The sequence below is a fragment of the Leuciscus leuciscus genome (assembly GCF_965113295.1).
Source record: "Leuciscus leuciscus genome assembly, chromosome: 4".
Classification (NCBI taxonomy): domain Eukaryota; kingdom Metazoa; phylum Chordata; class Actinopteri; order Cypriniformes; family Leuciscidae; genus Leuciscus; species Leuciscus leuciscus.
In genome coordinates this window covers 49,015,956-49,037,918 of record NC_138728.1, presented here as the reverse complement: position 1 = coordinate 49,037,918, position 21,963 = coordinate 49,015,956, and the positions used below count along the sequence as shown (strand labels likewise).

Below are 21,963 nucleotides of genomic sequence, written 5' to 3'. Positions count from 1 at the left end.
TGTTGTTGATTACAGGTGAAACTCGAAGAATTTGAATATCGTGCAAAAGTTCATTCAACTTAAAAGGTGAAACTAATATATTATATAGACTCATTATGTCACGGGTGACAAAATGCTGGGAAAAGCGGAACCTTTCTTTTCTCTTTCTATGTCCCCGAGGGGAGTTATTTTGGTGTAACACCTCACTCCGGTTCCGGGTGTAGCGGAGATATTGCGCAAACTAATTACAGCTGATGCACGACAGGTGGGAGGGAGAGAGAGGAGCGGTGTTTGTACAGGCTTTCCGCTTCACAAGAGGAGGATAAAAGAGCCATTCAGAGTCGAGTTAGGGCGAAGGTTGGAACTGGTAAAGGTCAATCGGTGTTCAGTTGATCAGTTGTTTGGCTGGGTCTCTGTCGTTGTGTTTTGGGGTAGAAGATCGCCGGTTTGGACGCTTACATTGGACGCTGTCATCCTGGAAATTCGTGTAAGTGAGGAACTGCCATTTGAGTCTGTCGTTTGGAGCTGCTTGTGGAAAATTACTGGATTGAATTGTGGCTTGGATCTGTGCTGGAAGAGGAAAAGAGAAGGATAAGTGAATTAAATTACATCGTTGAATTAAATGTAAAGCTTGAAGCAAAGACTGTGAATGTGAAACTTACTATTGAGGAGGACATCTGTTTCAGATGCGCTGGAGAGAATGGAGAGTTGAATATTCCCATTGAAATGCATGGACGAAGCGAGTTTTTCTGATCAGCCCTACTGTGTGTGAGTGATTTGCAGTTGTTTGCCTTACCTGATGCACGCTGAATTAATGCTGTGGATTTGTAGTGGACACGAGTGCTGTGTGCTATGCTGAGAAGAGTCTCCCAACGCCTGCTTTCATTCTTGAGAAATGATCTACTTGTCCTCATCCAAAATTCAGAACGATGCAACTGAACTGGTGAAGTAATGCTTTGTATTATCCTCTCTTCCACTGAGTATTGTTGTGAAGTAATCCCTTATTGAAGGCTCCTGTTAACCCTCTCTCTCTCTGAAATTACAAGTCTCGTGAAGAACCGTATGGCTGTGGAAAAGTCTGAACCGTTATACTTAGTGATGGAGCCCTGAAGATGTATAACATCGCTGATAAAGTCGCAATTTCCTTTTTATGTCTTGACGAGAGAAACTGCTGTTGAGAGAAGAAACCTCACCTGTTACCTACCGTCTGAGTCCTGCAGATGTGCAGCAACGCTGTGAAGTGAGTTTTAAAGTCACAATTTCCCTTTTATATCCTGACGAGAGAATCTGCTGATAAGAGAAGAAACCTTACCTGTGACCTACCGCCTGAGTCCTGCAGATGTGCAGCAACGCTGTGAAGTGAGTTTTAAAGTCACAATTTCCCTCTCACGACCTGTTAAGAGAATCTGCTGTTAAGAGAAGAAACCTTACCTGTTACCTACCGCCTGAGTCCTGCAGATGTGCAGCAATGCTGTGAAGTGAGTTTTAAAGTCACAATTTCCCTCTCACGACCTGTTAAGAGAATCTGCTGTTAAGAGAAGAAACCTTACCTGTTACCTACCGCCGAGTCCTGCAGATGTGCAGCAACGCTGTGAAGTGAGTTTTAAAGTCACAATTCCCCTCTCACGTCCTGTTAAGAGAATCTGCTGTTAAGAGAAGAAATCTTACCTGTTACCTACCGCCTGAGTCCTGCAGATGTGCAGCAACGCTGTGAAGTGAGTTTTAAAGTCACAATTCCCCTCTCACGTCCTGTTAAGAGAATCTGCTGTTGAAGAAGTAAACATTACTTGTTACTTATCGTTTGAGTCCTGCAGACGTGCAGCAACGCCGTGGAGTAAGCCTTTCTAGCCACTATCGTTCCATTGTGCCCCGAAGACAGTGGAAAATCGTTTCAGCGGCTACTCCGGTCCAATAGCTCGAGAAGACAGGAGTTGCTCATTCTTTCTTCAAGTTGATTATTATTCAATAAAGATTGTTATCTTTGAACCAAATTACCTGCTTCCTCTTTTGTCCATCTGTTGCGTGCCTGTGGTGTTGGCTCCTCACGGTGGTGTCTGGAGTCAGGGGCGGCTGGTCATCCGAGTCCGCCCCGGCCTGCACCGGTGACAATTACATACAAAGTGAGATATGTCAAATAAATGTCTTTATTTGTCATAATAAATTTATAACAATCATAGAAGTAAGTATAAGTATATATTATATAAGTTATATGTTATAATTAATGATTATGGCTTACAGCTATGAAAACCTTTTCACAATAATCTGATTTGAATTTGGGGTTTTCATAAACTGTAAGCAATAATTATCAAAATTATAACAAGTAAAGGCTTGAAATATCTCACTTTGCATGTAATGAGTCTATATAATATATTAGTTTCACCTGTTAAGTTGATTTACTGAAATAAAAGAACTTTTTGATGATATTCTAATTATATGACCAGCACCTGTAATTTATTGATTGAACTGTATGTCACTTGAGAAAACTTCAAACATTTTTATTTATATATTTATTGAGTTGTTTGCTACTCATTTAAGCCATTATATGACCAGCACCTGTACACACTGTCTCTCTCTCACACACACTCACTCACTCACTCACTCACTCACTCACACACACACACACACTCTCTCTCTCTCTCTCTCTCTCTCTCTCTCTCTCTCTCTCTCTCTCTCTCTCTCTCTCTCTCTCTCTCTCTCTCTCTCTCTCTCTCTCTCTCTCTCTCTCTCTCTCTCTCTCTCTCTCTCTCTCTCTCTCTCTCTCTCTCTCTCTCTCTGGACACACAGAAATGATGCAGATTTGAGCATCTTTCCACCTTATTTGTATCGTAAAAGTGTGTGTGAGCGTTTTAAACTTCAGTCGTCTCTTTATGCTGCATTTCATTGTGTTGCTTGATGTTGAAAACTTTGTTTTCATATTGTTTTAACATACTAATAAACACTATTTACTGCACTTGCACTGTAAAGTTGTTCACACCAGATGTCTAGCGCGATGGCTAATGAGAAGCAAGTGTTGCACACACAGTACCGGTCAAAGGTCTGGGTAATATTTCACAATGTTACTGTTTATTTCTGTATTTTTGATCAAATAAATGCAAACTTGATGAGCATTGCCATAAGAGACTGACTTCTCTTCTCTCTGTTTTTCAATCATTTTACACACAATTCATCACATTCACATTCACAGCCAGCTCCACAAAGTCTGTCGACCAGAAACCATCCAAGACTTTCGTCTTTAATTTGATCATATATCGCATGCTTCATGTTTTACAACCCAACAAACTTCAATCACTCAATTCAAAATGCTTTGATTGAAAAGTGAGCTTGTGCTGAATTTATAAAAACTAAATGCCACTTGTTTTGATATCTTGATATGCACAAGTGTCTAGTGGTTCAGACACATTCGTTTTACTGCATTAATTATTATGGTAAACAGTCACTGACAGTCAGAAACACCAGAAAGTGATTTAACCCTTGTGTGTCCTTAGGGACATTATTTGTGTGTGTGGATAACTTTGCCGGTTAATGCCGTAACTTGCCTGTAACTGCACAGATTTTGGCTCAGGTGTGTATTTTTATTGGAATTTTACTATTTCACCCCCATTTCCTTTAATAAATCTATTTTGCACTAGTTACACAAAATCTCTCGGGACCTTTTGGACAAAAATGTCCGCTTTGAAACCCATTAAAACCCATGAAATTTTTAATCCCAGGGCCTTTTAACTATAAAATAATGCAGTCTTTGTTAAGAGGCGTTCACTCTGTTGGCAAGGCTTCAAAATCAAAATGTAATTTGTTTTTCTATTTTTTACCAGATGGTGCCATTTCCTCCGGTTTGGCCTATAAAGGAAACACTCTTTTTATTCCTGTTCTCTGATCAATTATGAAGCAATAAATGTGTGTGTGTTGGTGTGTCACTGACCACTGTGTGTCCCAGTGAGTTTTCCTGCCTCTAATGGGGAAACCTGTTACTGCGCCCAAACACAATCACACTGAAAGCTAATTTTTTGAGATATCAACCTCAAATTTGGAACAAAACTTCTTTAGATTTATGGCTTCAGTTTTAGTTCAACATGTTTCCTAAAATATATATTTTATATAAAATAATGTTCATAAATCATTTTCATAAACGGACCCAGTGTTCCTGACATTTGAGGTACAGAAAGTGTTCCTCGACAACCTGACATGTATTAAAACTAGTGGTGGGCCGTTATCGGCGTTAACGTGCTGCGTTAACGCGAGACTCTTATCGCGCGATAAAAAAAATATCGCCGTTAATCTATTCTCCAAGTTGGGTTGGGAGATGGCTCTATACTACACAAGCTATGATGACGCAATCTACCCGCGGCCGCGAGGTAAACCCGGCTGCAACGCATATTCGTCGTCATCTTAAGTAAACACGGCTGAACGTGAAAGCTGGTGAAAAAGATCGGTGCAACATCCATTATTTGGACTTGGTTCGGGTTTAAGCCGTCAGACGAGCAGCAGCAAACTATATACAGAGTGTGTGGGGTAACAGTTCGGTAAGTTAACACACGACTAATCCGTTCGACCACCTCAAATTCAAAACGAAACATGATATCACTGAATACCAGCGCGCGCGTATTATTCCCATTCCAATATATCTTAGTGGTGTAGCACATAATCTCGATTTTAAGAATCGTTGTTGTGTTTCTTTTTAACTGAAAAGACATCAGTTAGACAATATTCTAATTTTAAATTTGGGGTTTCATAAGCTCCAAGCCATAATAAACATTAGACCTACTTAAGTCTCTGCAGCTAGTGTACTTACATTTTATTTATCTGCAAAATTATGTTGTATACTTACAGTTTTGCACAATATATGTTCTCAAAACTACATACACCCTTTAAAAAAAAAAACATTTAGCAGTTGTTTAGCATGGGTCTGTGTAATCTGTTCTGAAATGGTTTTATTATAATATACTGTATATCGTTATCGCAAGAGGCTGCAATGTATATCACAATATAGATTTTAGGCCATATCGCCCATCCCTAATTGATAGCCTATAGTAGTTGATAATAACATAGGCCTACCTAATGTTGCCTATGGACGGTAACAGTACAGTAGTAACCTTTTACAGTCAATGAGTAGAACAGCTTTCTCAAGCAGTTTGTGATGCATTTTGGAAACAGGAGATGAGCCCCAGTGCTGCGTTCCAGTCCAAAATTGTCATGCCCTTCACTCGCTAACTTCCCTTCCTCTCGTTCACTCGGATGTACGTCATTGCGAGTGCCCACTACTGGCGGAAACTGCAATGGGCTGAACTGGAATGTCCTAAGCCCTTGATCACTTGGAATCAGCTGTGGAGTTGATTTATTATTTACATTTTTTTCCCTTTAATAATTTGTTTAATGCAGCATCCAAATGTTTATAGGTGTGTTTGGGTTGTTTTAAATTTAAAACATTATAATTAATATATCATAGAGTTGTCTGTGTGGTGGTGATTAGACGAGATATGTGGTGACGTCACAATCGTACTGCATTGTGGGACATATAGGTGCCTGAAGTGTACATTTGAAGCAGACTCGCTCCCTCGGTCAAAATCGAGGGAACGAGGGTCTGTCCATATAAACTTCCCTCGTCCACTTCACGAAGTGGAACGCACTTCAAAATGGCGGCAGGGATTCCCCCAAGGGGAAGTGCTTAGGGAAGTTCGCAAGTGCGTGTCTAAAAGTGGACTGGAACGCAGCACTGGTCTAATTCGCCACCTGGCTTGAGAAACCCGTTCTCAAAGACTTACTTTTATAGTCATTATTTGGGTAGCACACATATTCTGAATGTCTTCGGCAGAATTCAAATGAGCCATTTTAATCTAGATTAATCTAGATTAATTTCAAAATTAATCTAGATTAATCTAGATTAAAAAAATTAATCTATGCCCACCTCTAATTAAAACACCTCTCTGTTGATGAGTTTGGTCTGTTTGCTTGTGATATGACTATGAGATATTCTTTGTTGGCGCTGGTATAGACTGGAAGGTAGCATGCAAATCAGTTGGACCACTTGATACAGGAGCGGATAGGTTTCTATCCCATGGTTTCTGTAAAAACGAAACCAACAAACATTTGGCCATAGAGCCTTTATCTCAAGCTCAGAGCGAAGGGGGTCTGTACAGCAGATATTTTCTGGTACCGAAAAAAGACGGGGGTCTCAGACCCATTCTAGATCTAAGACAGCTGAACAAAGCGCTTTCAAAACGGCGGTTCAGAATGCTCACAACCAGGAAAATCCTCGCTCAAGTTTGCCAAGGGGACTGGTTTGTGTCAATAGATCTGAAGGACGCATATTTCCAAATACAGATAGCGTCACGTCACAGGCGATTTTTGAGATTCGCCTTCGAGGGCCAGGCATATCAATACACAGTCCTACCGTTTGGCCTGTCTCTAGCACCCCGTACATTCACGATGTGCATGGCAGCGGCACTCGCACCCCTGAAACTCCGGGGAATGCGAGTTTTGAACTACTTGGACGATTGGCTGGTTCTAGCTCAGTCACACTCGGAGCTCATAGAACACAGGACCATATTACTCAAACATCTCGAGAATCTGGGTCTCAAAGTCAATTGGGCGAAAAGTTTACTGTCTCCCAGTCAGAGAATATCTTTTCTGGGCACAGAACTGGACTCGCTATCTATGACAGCACAGCTGTCGCCGCAGCGCAGACTGGATATTCAGCGCATGACGGAAACCTTCCGCTGCGGCACTATAGTCCCGCTCAGAAAGTTTCAAAGGATGCTGGGTCTCATGGCCTCAGCATCATCAGTACTCCAGTTGGGTCTGCTTCGCATACGCCCACTGCAGTTCTGGCTAAAGGCGCGAGTACCGCGCCGAGCGTGGACCTCCAGTCTTTTTCGCCTCAAGGTCGATCAGAAATGCGTCTCAGCCCTGAAACCTTGGAGAGCGATCGACTGGTACCAGTCAGGTGTAAGTGTAGTGGATTTTTCCCCCCTAAACCCAACTATCTAGCGTCTACAAATCGACACTTAATAAATAAAACTGTTGCGTCTACAATCGACACAGAGCGTCTACAAATCGACACTTAATAACCTTTATACTCTAGCTCTTGCGTCTTCAGTCGACAACTGGCCGAGTTTCTAACTAACTTGCTTCCCTAAACTAGCTTCCTGCGCAGGAATAAATCGACAAACAGACCTTAGCAAATGTCCTCTAAATGCTTTAATAACGGCCGGGAGAGTCTTCGAGCAGTTCTCAGAGAAACTCTCCCAAGAAGAATCAAGGCCGGATGATCTCAGACAAATTCCATTGAGAAATCCCAACGTAAAACACATACACAACAGTTTTTATAGAATCGAGAAAACAAATAAGACTAACATGTCACCTTCAATATGATTGGTTCAATTGGTTCAAAAGCCCCAACCTTTTTCCTCTGTCACTGGCACAAGCAAACTGTTTTAATGATGACTTCATTCGTTAATCACAAGATTCTAACAGACTGTCTAGTTTCATTTCCCAAAACTATGTTATTTTTACATACATACATACATACGCACACAGTCAAAGTTTTCCATTGGTTTTGTCATAGTACATCCTGTTCAAATTGTTAGATGTTAAAGTTATAAGGTTAGATGTTAGAAACATGGTTAGTTTAATATACAGTTTAAAATTTCCACGACATAAGCCTGGGGACTTCCTCGAGTGTGAAGGTGGTGTCACACTCAGAAACGCGATTCATAAAAAAGTCTTTTGCATGTACAGACACTTGCGATTAGAACAAAGCAAATAGAACTGTGCATAGAATAGAATTCCTCAGCCGGATCCGTCGCTCCTCGAAATGAAACGTACAGAACTTCTGAGGTAAATTTTCCAGGATTATTATCAAGATAGTATTATTCCTCACAGCGTCGTAAAGTACATATCTGAAAGTGAACTCGCTGTGTGTGTGTTATCCAGCTGATGTGGGCGTTTCACAGGTCTGTATGGGATCGCCTCACATTTGCGTTTGAATAGCGCGCGCTCTCCGTGGGCGGAGTCACATTAAAACTTAATGAGCTGAGATGAGAACGACTGACATCTCTCTCTTTTCATACATATAACAAACTGTGAAAATTTTTTTAATAAAAATGACTTCATTTAAAAGAAGAGAATTCAAGCTTCATGCCTGTGTGTCTGTATGCCGGTTTGACTTGAGTATTCGCTGAGTTACAGTTCATTTTTGGACGCGTTTCAGAATGGACTTCACTGACAGAGAGAAAGCAGAACTCACATAATGCTTATTTTTCTTTATTTGGCAAAAAGCACAACACTTTGTTTTAATTGTGAGTATACACAAAAATAATACATACTTAACAGGATCGATTGATGTATGAAACGTGTATGGAAGATCAAAGTCAACAGAGTATTTAGAGTCTCTATTGCACTGATAAGGAAAAACGCGAGCTGGTATCGCCGGCAATACCGCCGACCCCAGGGGGTTAAATATTTACTTACCACTGAGTCTTTTCCCATTTCTACCAGTAACACTTATTCAACTTCCCGCATCTACTAGCTGCGCAGATATCAACGGCACAACTGGGTTGTAGGTTGCCAGGTTGAGCTCACAAATGGGTTGAAATTTGTATGATGTGTTAATTGCGCAAGTAGGATGGGTTTCATACAAGATCTGGCAACTGGACAACCTTGGAATAATATATTTATGTGATTATTCATATAACGACGTTTGGGCCATACAACTAACGGGAATTTCACGGGAGAAATAACAAAACAGGAGGGGGGTGGGAGATGGGTGTGAAATACGGGAGACTCCCGGGGAAAACGGGAGTGTTGACAGGTATGGTCTTAACCCAATATCTGTTGCTGTACAGTATATTACCATCACATTCTCACTAAATTAATAATAAAAGCGTCTTAAAATGGAGTCTGACTCTAATTCTTATTGATAATACACCATAAGATGCTCTTTGTACAGCTAATGGCTGACTAAATGTCGTTGGATGACATTAACACGTGAGCGGGGTGATCAGCGGCCTGTTCACACGTGTGCTTTTTAGCTTCAATGTTTTTAACACCAGACACAGCTAATTCAGGTTCTTAAACATCGATTTAATTTATCACCCGTCATTTGTCTCATATTTTCATCTCAATCGTGGTATTTTCCACACTTACACCTCAAACTGAAAGATACGATCTTTTACTATTGTCCGCCATTAGGTACAAACAATCTTAACCTCCTTAAAGTTCAACATCTCTTAATCTCTGTGGCACAAACTACAGTTCTATGAACATAATATTGTTATGTCTTACTAGATGACTAATTATGGTCAGCCTACCTGAAAAATAGAGAATAAAGACACGTTATGTTGGGAACACTCTCCGTTGCGTGTACACCAGTGCTCACTCATTCCGTACTGAGCGCTCTTTTACTCTACTCGCGCCAAGTGACTCATCCACGGCCTAGCGTAATGCTGAGGGTGCCCTCTATTGGCGAAACTAAGATTAACAAACATAACACGCTTTTGAAAATATATCGCAACAGTATTATCAGGAAATGTCACAGGACTTCTATTATTGTCAGAACTTTGTCATTACTTAGTTTAAAATTTAAAGGGGGTCAATATTTGTCAAGTCAAGTCAAGTCAAGTTTATTTGTATAGCGCTTTTCACAATACAGATTGTATCAAAGCAGCTTCACAGTATTAAATTAAAATAATACAACAAAGTTTGTTTCAAGAGGAATTTATTGATTGATAAAATTAAATTAAATATCCCCAAAATATCTTTGTCTGTATTTTTAAACTGTCAATAAACACTGAGGCTACATATAGCTAAAATAAAGTAAAATATTAACTATATGTCTCTATCTCACATGCTAATTAAAATGAACACTCACTTTAATATCCGTTTTTGTATTACACCCACTTAAATTACTATACTCTCCTAAGTATAATATTACTTTGACTGGAAAGGAATTATTATGTTACTTTAACACAAATAATTACGTCCACTCTAAACCAAATTATTATACGCTAAATTATATTATTTACTTAATATATCACTCGTATAAATATATAAAACCCAAATTATATCACTCGTATAAATATATAAAACCCAAATTATAAAGACATTCTTCACAGGAAATAGTTATGAACTATTTACTCAAAGAAAATATAAAATATTTACAAATAGACAATTAGATTCAAATCAACAAATTCAAATAAATTACAATTCTCAATCACATTAAATTCCCCAAATTAAACCAATTGAAATTCTAAATCTAATGCCGGCAAATGACTAAATGGCCATCAAAATGAATAAACAAAATGAATACGCTTCGGTGCAACAAACAAAATAAAACTCACGCAACAGAACTGATGAGTCGCCGTGTCGTCCTTCAACGCTCCGGAACACAATGCTTCCAATGCTCAACAGCCTGGAAGAATCTCTCCAAACATTCAGTCTCTTCCTCGAAGATTAGGCTTTTCAGGCGATGCACTCAACACAGCAACCGAGCAGGCTACTCGCTGGCAAAGTCCGTTTAGCTCGCGCGTGGTAATTAGCCGTCCACACTTTCTCCTCGTGGTGCTAACTATAACCGCAAATCCACAACATGAACTATCACACTGTAACTTATTTAAGTGTCTGTAACTCACTCTTCGCGCAGTATACAATGTCACTTATCATAACAAACATTTGGTGTTTTACCAACTTTTAACTCGTATCTGTCACAGCACAATCTTCACGTGTGTCTCCATCTCATTTCAGTTCAGGGTTGCCAGGTGCCAGCGAGGTTTTCCAGCCCAAAACCTGGTCAAAAACCGCGAGAATGCACAAAAAAACGCCCAATTTCTTTTTTGTGGCTTGTTTCTCGTTTAAACACATTGAAATCATTAGCAAGCTTTAAAATGACCCATTTTTCGACTTAGCCTATCCGATTTTAGAAACAATATTCAATTAAATGAACGGAAAAGTAGGCTACACTGACTTCAGTCTGACTATTCTAGGCCTACTATTAAACTATAAGCTTATGTTACGGAAAATAATGCGATCAACTTAGGCTATCAATGAGTCTGTTTATTGTCACTAAAAGTCGCTTGGAACAAAAGCATTCAGTAACATAAAAACAGAGTAGATATGGACATAAAAAATAACCCACTTTAACATTTCAGTTATTTCAAATGGCAACATGAAACATGCATATTAGGGCTGGGAGAAAAAAATCGATTCACCTAAATATCGCGTTTTTATTTATTTATTTATTCATTTTTATGATTTTTAAATCGATTTATTTTTATTACAGAATATTACAGATATTAATTCAAATTAAATAGCTTTATTTTTTTGCCCTTGCTTATAGATGAGGTTGACAGAAGTTAGCCACTTTCGATTCAATAGAGGATGAAATGTGTCATTACAGAGCTGCACGATTCATCTTTAAAAGTCTGTGATCTCGATTCAAACACCCACGCGATCTTATTCCATTTCGTTTGTCTATTAAACCTTTGACAAAATCATATTCAAATCTGTGTTGGCGCTGCCGCTGACCAAGTAAGAGTGTCATGAACAGGTCATGAACCGCATTGACAGCTACCTAAGTTTGAAAACCCTGCAATCTACTATGTTGTTTGAGGGGCGGGCGGTGCCGGCGTGCGTCACTTTAAGGTAGTGGGAGGGAGTGTCTGTTGTGAGGTTAGGGGGCACGTCAGCCAGAGTTGTAGTGTGTGTGTGTGTGTGTGTGTGTGTGTGTGTGTGTGTGTGTGTGTGTGTGTGTGTGTGAGTGAGTGAGTGAGTGAGACTGCCTGCTGAACATTGGGTTGCAGGAATAAGGATCTGAAGTGCCGGTGTTTCGGCAACAAAAACCCGCCGAACTGATCCGAAACCAGCCCAATTTTTATCCACCCGCCCAAACCCATTTTTGCCCGCAAAATAGATTGCAAAACCGCCCAATCTGGCAACCCTGTTTCAGTGCATCCTTCCCCCTTCCTCCTTCATGACCTCTCACCCCGCTCCTGATAGGACACTCTCACGGGTAAGTGCATTTTCAAACAAACTTAATATATTAACACATATTATAAACACTTGTATCAAAGTGAAATATATAATACGATGAAAATAACCAAAATAAAATATTGGCTTATGAAAATACTCTTTTTTTCCATAGGGCTACATATATAAATTACATTAATAAAGCACTATTGAACCCACAGTTGAATGATTATTCTGTACATCTCCACAAGAGGGCGATATCAGCACGTGAATGATAATTGCATGTTAATAATCATCTCTAAATATCACTTTTATCCACGATAACGTGATGTATGAGATATACACAAGCATCTCACATCAACATAATGTAGAAACACTCTAGACTACATGGACTCACACAGGTATTATTGGCTACTCTTCATAACATAAGAATAAGCAGACGCTCTGTCAACACTAGGCAGGAAATACAGCAATAATCACTTACTTTACACGCACACACACACAGTAACCCAATAATAACTTCTTGATTATCTACAGTCTTCTGCAATGCCCTCCAAATCTCGTGAAGCCTGACAGTGCACTTGGAGAACCAAATAAGAGACACAGAGACCAGATTGCTGCTCAGTTGTTTCTCAGTCTAATACAGTTGGACAGAGGATACATGTGTCAATACATGTGTTAGCCTGTTTTCTGCTTGTGTCAAAGTTGCAGGCAGGAAAACCAAAGAGAGGAAGAGAAAGTGTAGACAGCGCACAGAATGCAAACTCAAACAGGGTGACAGAGAGCCAACACATATTTTACACTGGCACAAATATCACATCACGGTAAGTCTTCAGGAATTAATCTTCAGGATTATAATGATATCAAGCTCTAGGGATTCTGCTTTTAGTTTACATTAATTTACAGACTCTTTACAATCTGAAATATACAGAGGTGGAAAGTAAACATGTAAATGTTCAACACTTCCGCTATGGAGGCAGAATAGTCTCAATTATAATTCACGCAAAAAACATGATTCACATATACGTAGACAATTTCACATGCATGAAACCTAATTCACGTACACAAAAAAAAAATTCACGTGCGTGAAAAAAATTACATTCACAAAAACCAATTCACATGCTCAAAATAAAAGTATATATTCATGTTTAAAATGTACGAGTTTATCCTTGAATGTGAATGTGCACATGTGTGAATCGCCTTGGATGTGTGTGTGTGTTTTTGAGACTTACCTGGCAGCGAACTCTTCCTACACAGTTGAGTCGTACTCTTTAGCCAATCAGATTTAAGCTTATCAATCGACCAATCGGTATTACGTGAGGGCGGGCCTACCTGCATGTTACATCATCAGCTTTCAACCAAGCGGGAAGGAAGTCGACCGGAAGTTGAAGCCGGCCGCGTGCCACCATCTTGTAGCAGAACTTCACCTGCTGTTAGCATCCCATTGACTCCCATTCATTTTGGCGTCACTTTGACAGCGAATAACTTTACATCTGAGGCGTTTGAAGACTCCATTTGTCCATTATTTATTTCTAAAGAAACACGACAATGTATAAAATGCTCCATTACCTTGTAGCTTACGTTGTGGCCCCGTAAAAACAGTTTTTGTAAAAGTAGGCTAACGATTGCGTTATAACCACGCGACTCTCTGTCGCACAGTAGAGAGATTACCGTATTGACGGGAGGAGAAGCTCGTAGGCAATCGGGGAGACGTGGAGGCAAAATGACAAAATAATTAATCAGAATACCTAGCAAAAGTTTCTCCTGCTCCTAGCTCATGGACACCTCCTACTCACGCTCTCCGTCTCTGCAAGATTCGGAAGGGAATGATTCAGATTTCTCTCGGCACAGCTACTAGAAGACAGACGGTTTGCTCACGTCATATCTACGTCGTCAAGCTCAGTTTGAGTCTGCGCGTCAGGAACGGAAGTCCTAAAAAATCGCTGAAAATGGGCTTCACTTGCCTCAATTGAGTTCCAATGAGATGACTCTGTCCATTTCTTATACTGTCTATGCTTTCAACCAGGTCCGGTTCGTGGCTGAGCAGAGGTATGTGCACTGCAGTTGATCGGTTCATTTCTGTGTGTTTACTGAAGTTAAAGAAGTTTGAGATCAGTTGAAGCAATAGTTTATTAACTGCTGTTTAGTCCACATGTGAACATAAACATTTATTTTTAGTATTGATGGATTGCCATGTCCTGTCCACCACACATTTAACTGATGATAATGTATGTAATGACGTGCATATGGAGACATCTCTTTTGTTTTAAGATGCATATATTATGTTAGCCTGACTACGTCAGACTTCGTACTTCCGCTCAATTTCAGTTCGCTTCTGTACTCAGTCTGAGATAGCGACCGTTTTCCCCGTTTTCCTCCGGCCTGAAAACAGCCGGCCAATCAACGAACAGAGGGCGGGCTGAGAGCCGTGACATAGACGCTGATTGTACCGTGGATGCGTAGATTTACTTCACATAATCTGCAAAAGTCGTTCACAGCCATGTTCACTCCGGTATTTCGCTCGATGGTTATGTTTTCGCATCATACATGTGTTTACAGTGGAAGTTAGATGCGGCTGAGCATGCGCATAACACACGTCATAACCAAACGTTATGTGATTGGCTTACGGGTAACCAATGATTTTAAACTTCAGACAAGTTTCTGAATCCTTTGGGAATAAAATATATATAAAATGACTTGATCATGATTAATGTTCCTGTTACATATGAAGATTATGAACTGACAATCTTAAGTATGAAGCACAACATTCAGTACAGAGAAATATACGTCTCTTCCAGAGTTGTGAGATCCAGTCAGAGTCTTCTTTGCTTTTAAAGTATATAAATATAAGTGCAATACATCAAGTCAAAAGTTAACAGATGAATTGTGTTCAATCCAGTCATCAGTAGACCTCTCTGTTAGGACATATCAGATTTTGGTCTGACATTTAAAATAGTAAAAACCTATAGTACAAGAGGTGCAGACAGAGGACGTGGGAGATTAAGTGATGGTATTTGAATAGAGTTTACAGAGTAATCTTAGTTGCATAATCTTAATTGCCTCTATGTATACCTTTGTCTGATCAGCATAAAATCAGATTTGCCTGTTTTAGGCAAAGTAAAAATTAATGCTTCACAACATTGTCCTGTGACACTAAAAACCTTGAGATGACAATACAGCACAAAACATAAGGAAATGAATGTTGAATATATTGGTAACACTTTACAATAAGGTTTATTAGTTAATATCAGTTAATGTATTAACTAACCATGAGCAATACATTTGTTGCTGTGTTTGTTAATCTTTGTTAACGTTAGTTAAAAATACAGCTGTTCATTGTTAGTTCACAGTGCATAAACTAATGTTAACAAGATTTTTATGAAGTAATTTGAAATTTAAATTAGTTTGAAGTTTAAAAGTAGTTTAAAGTATAGTTTGAAGTAGTTTAAAGGAACACTTCGACTTTTTGGGACTTTAGCTTATTCACCGTATTCCCCCAGAGTTAGATAAGTCCATACATACCTTTTTCATCTCCGTGCGTGCTGTAAGTCTGTTTGACGCACCCACCGCTAGCCTAGCTTAGCACAAAGACTGGATGTAAATGGCTACAGCTAGCATACTAATCCCAATAAGTGACAAAATAATGCCAACATTTTCCTATTTACATGTTGTGATTTGTGTAGTCACAGTGTGTACAAATAACAAGGTCATATGAGACACAGACATTTTTTTAAAGGGTAACTAAACCCTAAACCAACTTTTTTTAGTAAATGATCTGTAAGAATGGGGCTTTATTAGTGCTGTTCATTGATTCGAGTAACTTTTTTGACATTTGGGTATAAAGTGTTTTAATTCTACAATATATGGTGTAAAAACGTCTGAGTGCTGCCCTCTTCAGGTTGAACGGTGGCTACTGCAGTTGAATTTTCCTATTGGATGTTAGCGGTACTACGTGACGTAAGCGGTACTATGTGACGTAAGCAGGTTCCAGCTCACCACGCCCCTGGTACGAGCTCACCACGCCCTTGGTATGATGAGCTAGCGTAGATTTATCACAGGTCAGGAGGATACGTAGGTGTAGTGTTGCTGGTTGCAACATCACTGTTGGACTGCATAGCTTTCCAGCAGACTTGTAAATTAGGCGACAGTGGTTGCATGCACTTGGCCTGGAAGACCGTGAGTGTGAACCCTGCATTTTACGCGGAATTGCTTTTGAAACGCAATAGAGGTGGAAATGGGCTTCTCCACACAGCTCGCGCTGAAAAGCGACACAGTGCCAAACGCTGCTCCTCCTGCATGGACTCCACCACCACAGCGGCATCTTGATGTGAGTGATCATATATATTTTAATCACAATTTATGGTTAGGCTAAGTTAATCCTCTGGGGTCGACAAACGCGTCGGCGCATTTTGCTAGATTTTTTCACATAGCGGCAAAATATGAATATGCCTACAGAGAGCGCGCGCTATTGACATCAACTCGATAAAGCTCATCAGATGCATGTACTTTACGTCGTCTTGCGACCCTGTGAGTCACTCTCCATTTTAGAGAATCTGACAGCAGGTCTCAGGTGCACGCCCCCCCCCCCCGCTCACGGTTCGTCCCCTCTATCTCCGCTGGGCTCTGCCCACTTTTCTAGCATTTTTCAAATATTGCCAGTGGGTGGAGTCAGGCTCTGACCAGGGGTTTAGTTACCCTTTAAACGTTTAAATACTGGGAACTATTTTCTCAGAAGGCGAAGCTGCTACTTGGGCGGAGTGATTAGCGCAGCACCCGAGAAGCGCCGTTCCGTCAACAAAACCAACGTGACTAACTAGCTAGTAGCGAACGTGATTCGTGATCATGGCTGACTTTGAGGAATTGTCAGAGGATTTTTATTTGGTATCAAACCAAGATCCAGAACCATATCGTTTTGAGCCAGAATACACAGACGCGGAGTTACAAACTTTGGAAGCTGATAGACAATGCCGAATAGACTGAGGTCGAGGGGAGAATCAGAACGGGAGTAGCCTACTATTTCACAAACAAGGTCACTGTTTCTCAAAAATGAAAACTGCCCATCCCCCCCTCCAATTCATTAGCAAGTTGAAGGCTACAGTCCTGAAAGTTACCTTTAGCGCCGCTTATTTGTTACTGGGGCGATAGAGCGCGTTTGTGACAACACAATACTAACATTACAGGGGATACATGGAGCCCGGGAACAACTGTAATAGTAGTGAGCACCCTATTCATGTAATAGTGTCACGAAGGTTACATTACATCTAACGTTAACGTTAGCTAATGGCACTGTAACAGTAGGCTAGTCATCTAAAAACATAACGGGACACTTACCGCAGCCGCAGGTGATCCACTTTGTCCTGTCTTTACTATCGATGGGATGGCCGTAACGTTATCCTTCAGCACACGTTTCATGGTCCGTGTGGCAAATTCAATTTTTTTCAAAATAGTCGTCCTAGTGAAATGTTCTGAGCAAACGCGATAATGAGCAAAATAGTTTGCTAAAAGCAGATCATTCATTCACACACTCATTTTTGCGAGTTGTGGTAAACAGCGCATCTCTGCTGTTCATTCATTCACACACAGAAACGCGATTTACTTGAGAATGAAAAAAAACTTACTACAGTATTCCATCCGTTGCTCCTCGAAATACCAGCACTTCTGAGGTACATTTTCCATTATTATTATTCCTCACAGCGCTGCGAGACAGTGTAAACAAGTACAATGATCTGAATAAACTTGATGTGTTTTCTCGAGCTGATATGTGGGCGTTCACAGTTTGTATGGGATCGTCTCAGTCATTTGCGTTTGAATAGCGCACGCTCTCCGTGGGCGGGGCAGATTAAAACGTAATGAGCTGAGATGAGAACGACTGACATCTCTCTCTTTTCATAAAGATTACATAAACAGAGAATATTTGTTTTTTATATAAATTACTTCATTTAAAAGAAGAGAATTCAAGCTTCATGCCTGTGTGGGGGGATGCAGAGATAAGGAAGAAGAAAAGTTTGGACAGGGGATGTCCTGTGCTCTGTCTTTGCTATCTTCTGTCCAGGTTGCTTTTTATGGCTTTATTGCAGGGTGAGTTTTGTCTTAGCAGGAAAATCAGTTCTTACAGGGCAATCCAAAGAACAGGCAACAGGTCAAACACAGGCAGGCAGTCCGTAAAAACAAACAAACAAACAAACAAAACAGGCAGGGGTCAGAGGCAAAAGAGTAATCCAGGGAACAGGGCAAGAAAAAAGAAAAAAAGAAAAAAACAAGAGACATGAAACCAGGGAGAATGCTCAGAAATGCAGTGTGACACAAACAAAACTTTGCAGTGTGTGAATGAGTGAACATGGAATAAATAGGCTGAAACTAACAAGGTAATGAGACACAGGTGAATGCAGTCAGTGATGAGTCCGGGCAGTGAGTTCTGGGAAATGTAGTTTGTGAGAGTGACAATAGTCTGGTGTGGAGTGCCCTCTGGTGGCTCTCAAGGGCACTCCAGCTGGTGACCGTTACAATTGATGTGTCCGTATTTCTTTATACTTAAGTCCAAGTTCAAAATAAAACTCTATGAACCGCTCCATTGTGAACGTACAGAGCTGTCTGAAACACGGATTAAACAGGAAGTGAAAAATAAGGTAAGACTCAAGATTTCTAGAAGTAATAATACAGCGTTGAGTGGCTCCTCACTTTTGTTGTGCAAAGTGTCAGGGGAAAATAAATAGGATTCCCCAGTTGACAAATGTTACCTTAGTATGAAATCTGCCGCTGGTTACAGCAATGCCACCCTGACTGAAGATGCCAATGAGAACAATGACATCTGTCAGGCTGACACTGCTGTAACAGTGGAGATCAATAATGAGGATCAGAAAGATCTCCAAGGGCTTTGAAATAAGGCCACAGAGAAAAAAAAGAAAAAAAAAAGAAAACAAAACTGAAAAAGCTTAGAAGGAGAAGTGAGAATATGGTTGTGTAACGTGAGTAAGTGTGAGAACAGTGTCAATAGCGTGAGTCTCACACTGAATGTCTGAGAGTTGGCAGCACTGGCACTAGTCTAGACTTGTAAGTAAGCTTTTCTCCCCGAATCACAAAAAAAAAAAAACACCAGTTATTTTGCCATGAGATCTCTTATTTATTATTATATGTCAAGACATAGCAGAGAAAAACTATTTACTGGAGAGATGGTCTTCATTCGTCAATATACAAAGGTTGGGCATGTATATGCTGACCAAAGGAACTTACATTATCTTTACAAGGTAGAGAAACGTGTTCATGTTTAAAGTTTAAAGTATATCTCATGCTACACAATCCTCATTCCTTAAAGAGAATACTTCAGTCAACATATGCATCAGTGGAAACTATGCTAGATTGCATTCACATTCCTCTGTGGTTAAAACTAACTCCTCTCAAGGCAAGGCAAGGCAAGGCACGTTTATTTATATAGCACATTTCATACACAATGGCAATTCAAAGTGCTTTACATAGGAGAAATTAAAATAATTAAAAGAAATAAGAATAATTAAAACAGTTTAGAAAAATAAAATACAGTACAGTACAGTACAAACAGTCGGACGAACAGCGGCACAGTGCTCATTCAGTAAATGCACAGCTAAACAGAAGTGTTTTGAGTCTGGATTTGAATGTGACCACTGTAGGAGCACATCTGATCTCTTCTGGAAGCTGGTTCCAGCTGCGGCTGGCATAATAGCTAAAAGCAGACTCGCCATGTTTAGAGTGAACCCTTGGTATTTCTAGCTGATATGATCCTAATGATCTGAGTGATCTGTTGGGTTTATATTCAGTGAGCATATCTGCAATGTATTGAGGTCCTAGGCCATTGAATGATTTATATACCAGTAATAATACTTTAAAATCAATCCTAAATCTAACTGGGAGCCAGTGTAAAGACCTGAGGACTGGTGTGATATGTTCATATTTTCTGGTTCTGCTCAGAATCCTAGCGGCAGCGTTCTGTATGAGCTGCAACTGTCTTATGGTCTTTTTGGGAAGGCCAGTGAGGAGTCCATTACAATAATCCACCCTGCTGGTGATGAAAGCATGCACAAGTTTCTCTAAGTCTTGTCTGGAAACAAAGCATCTAATTCTTGCAATATTTTTCAGATGATAGTATGCTGATTTACTTTGACATGACTACTGAAACTAAGGTCTCACTCCTCTCCATGTCCTTGGCATGTGATCCTCACACACACTTGCTATGCGGATATATGAATGTTCATAAAAATGTTATAGCCATGAATAAAGGCTTTTATTTTTTCTAAATTCTCGAGTACCTTGGCCTTATATGATTTTTGCAAGTTGAACTATCCCGCATCAAAGAGCACCGAGATACTGACTTTATACTCCAGTTTGGATCTTGTTCAATCAAATGTTTGTCTTCACTAGTGATGGCCGCTTCCGTCACGTGAATTCAGTAAAAAAAAGGCTTTGTTACGTCACAACTGTTTCCAAATGTTTTGAAATTTCAATAGTTCGCTGTTGGGGGCCGATCCCAGTAAACCAGTGTTTATAGTTTTTACCTGATCTCGGATCAGTTTTATAGTTTTGTAGACATTTTAATGAGATGTTTGTGTAATTTGGTGATGGACAGCCCTGCCATTCAACAATCTAAACTATGTTTCCTGTACAACAACATTACTCACTGCTTAACTACTGTAGTATGATGCATCATCGAAGAAATCAACTAATTCTAGTATCAAAATGATAAACCTGTCAGATAACTCGTTTAGAGTAACATTACTAGAGCATAGACTGCCTTAATGTTGAGACAACAAATGGCAAAAGAGTAAAATGGAAAAATTTAAAACAGAGAATATGAGGTGGTAAAGAAATAGATTTTCACAATGACTTTTGGAAATTACAGGGTGAAACTTGTGCTAAATGCAATTTTTAACCACGGACAAAATCAAATGCTTACAGATGTGTCTATAATGAGGCTGATTATTCCTGGCACAACAAACTGCTGTTCACGAGCAGTGTATGTCACTACTGAAATTATTCTCATTAACATTATAGTTCATGGCATTTGACTGCATACAACAGTACTGATTATAGATATCAGTTTGTCTTAATGTGAAATCTGGAGGGAATTAGTGAATTCTTCCTGGTGCCTTGAAGGGAAGAATGTAGTGAGCAAGTCTAAGCCAGATGTGTGAATTTTCCAGATGTGACTCTTCTAACAATGAGAAATCAAAACACTCATTGTTCTAATGACACACACTTTGTTTGTGGTAACAAAGCTTATCTATTCCTCTGTAAGGGATTTTAATGATGTTATTTGGCTTCTATTACTGGCAATGTGAGTAATGTCAGAGGAGAGGATTATGTGAAACATCTTTTAATCATGACACAGATCGAGAATTGAATCTCTGAAACTGAAAATATGATCAATGCACAGAATGAAGTACAGGCACTACATGAGGCCAGCTTTGGTGTTTGAGGACACAGCAAAACTCACTTAGTTCTGTTGCTGACATTGCAGAACACTGCATGAAAAGTGGGATTTTCGACAGTTACCGGCGCTGTAGATTGTCGTGGAAGTTCAGGTTTACGACTGCAAACGGCAATTTACAGGCAACACTGCAAACTGTCGGAAATTGTCGGAAATTGACGTGGGACTTGCTTGCCCCGTGACCCCCCTCCCTCTGATGCTTTAACATGTAAATGAGACTGCTGTGAGCTTTACAAATGCAAATGAGGGTAGCAGGGGGAGTTTTATCCCAGGTGACTAAGGCCACATTTACACATAGCCGGGTATTTAGAGAAACGAATATTTCTCCCCCTCCGTTTTCAAAAATAACATCGTGCACACAATATCGTTTTCAAAAACAGTTGCCGTTTACATCAACCCGCATAAATACAAAGGGGCGGCAGTGTAAGGAGAAGGATAAAGCCATGCAAGCCAATCAGAATCCTCAAAATCGACAACGACGAATAGCACGAGCGACTTCCTGTTCCTTTCAAAACAATAGACATGGCGCGAGGTTCGTTCGTGTGGACAGACAGCGAAGCAAATGCAAA

General features: G+C 40.0%; 1 protein-coding gene across 3 annotated transcripts in view; it reads left to right on the top strand.

Moving 5' to 3' along the window:
- LOC309496967 (NLR family CARD domain-containing protein 3-like) overlaps positions 1-21,963 on the top strand; it is a 291,539-nt gene that overhangs the window by 205,219 nt on the left and 64,357 nt on the right. The window contains exon 1 of one of the 3 annotated variants that reach the window (XM_082167164.1): positions 12,510-12,761. The exons of the other annotated variants lie outside the window; for them this stretch is intronic. The gene's annotated coding sequence lies outside the window, so the exon portion shown is untranslated. Of the gene's footprint in view, positions 1-12,509; positions 12,762-21,963 lie in introns of those variants that run through there. 3 annotated transcript variants of the gene reach the window in all.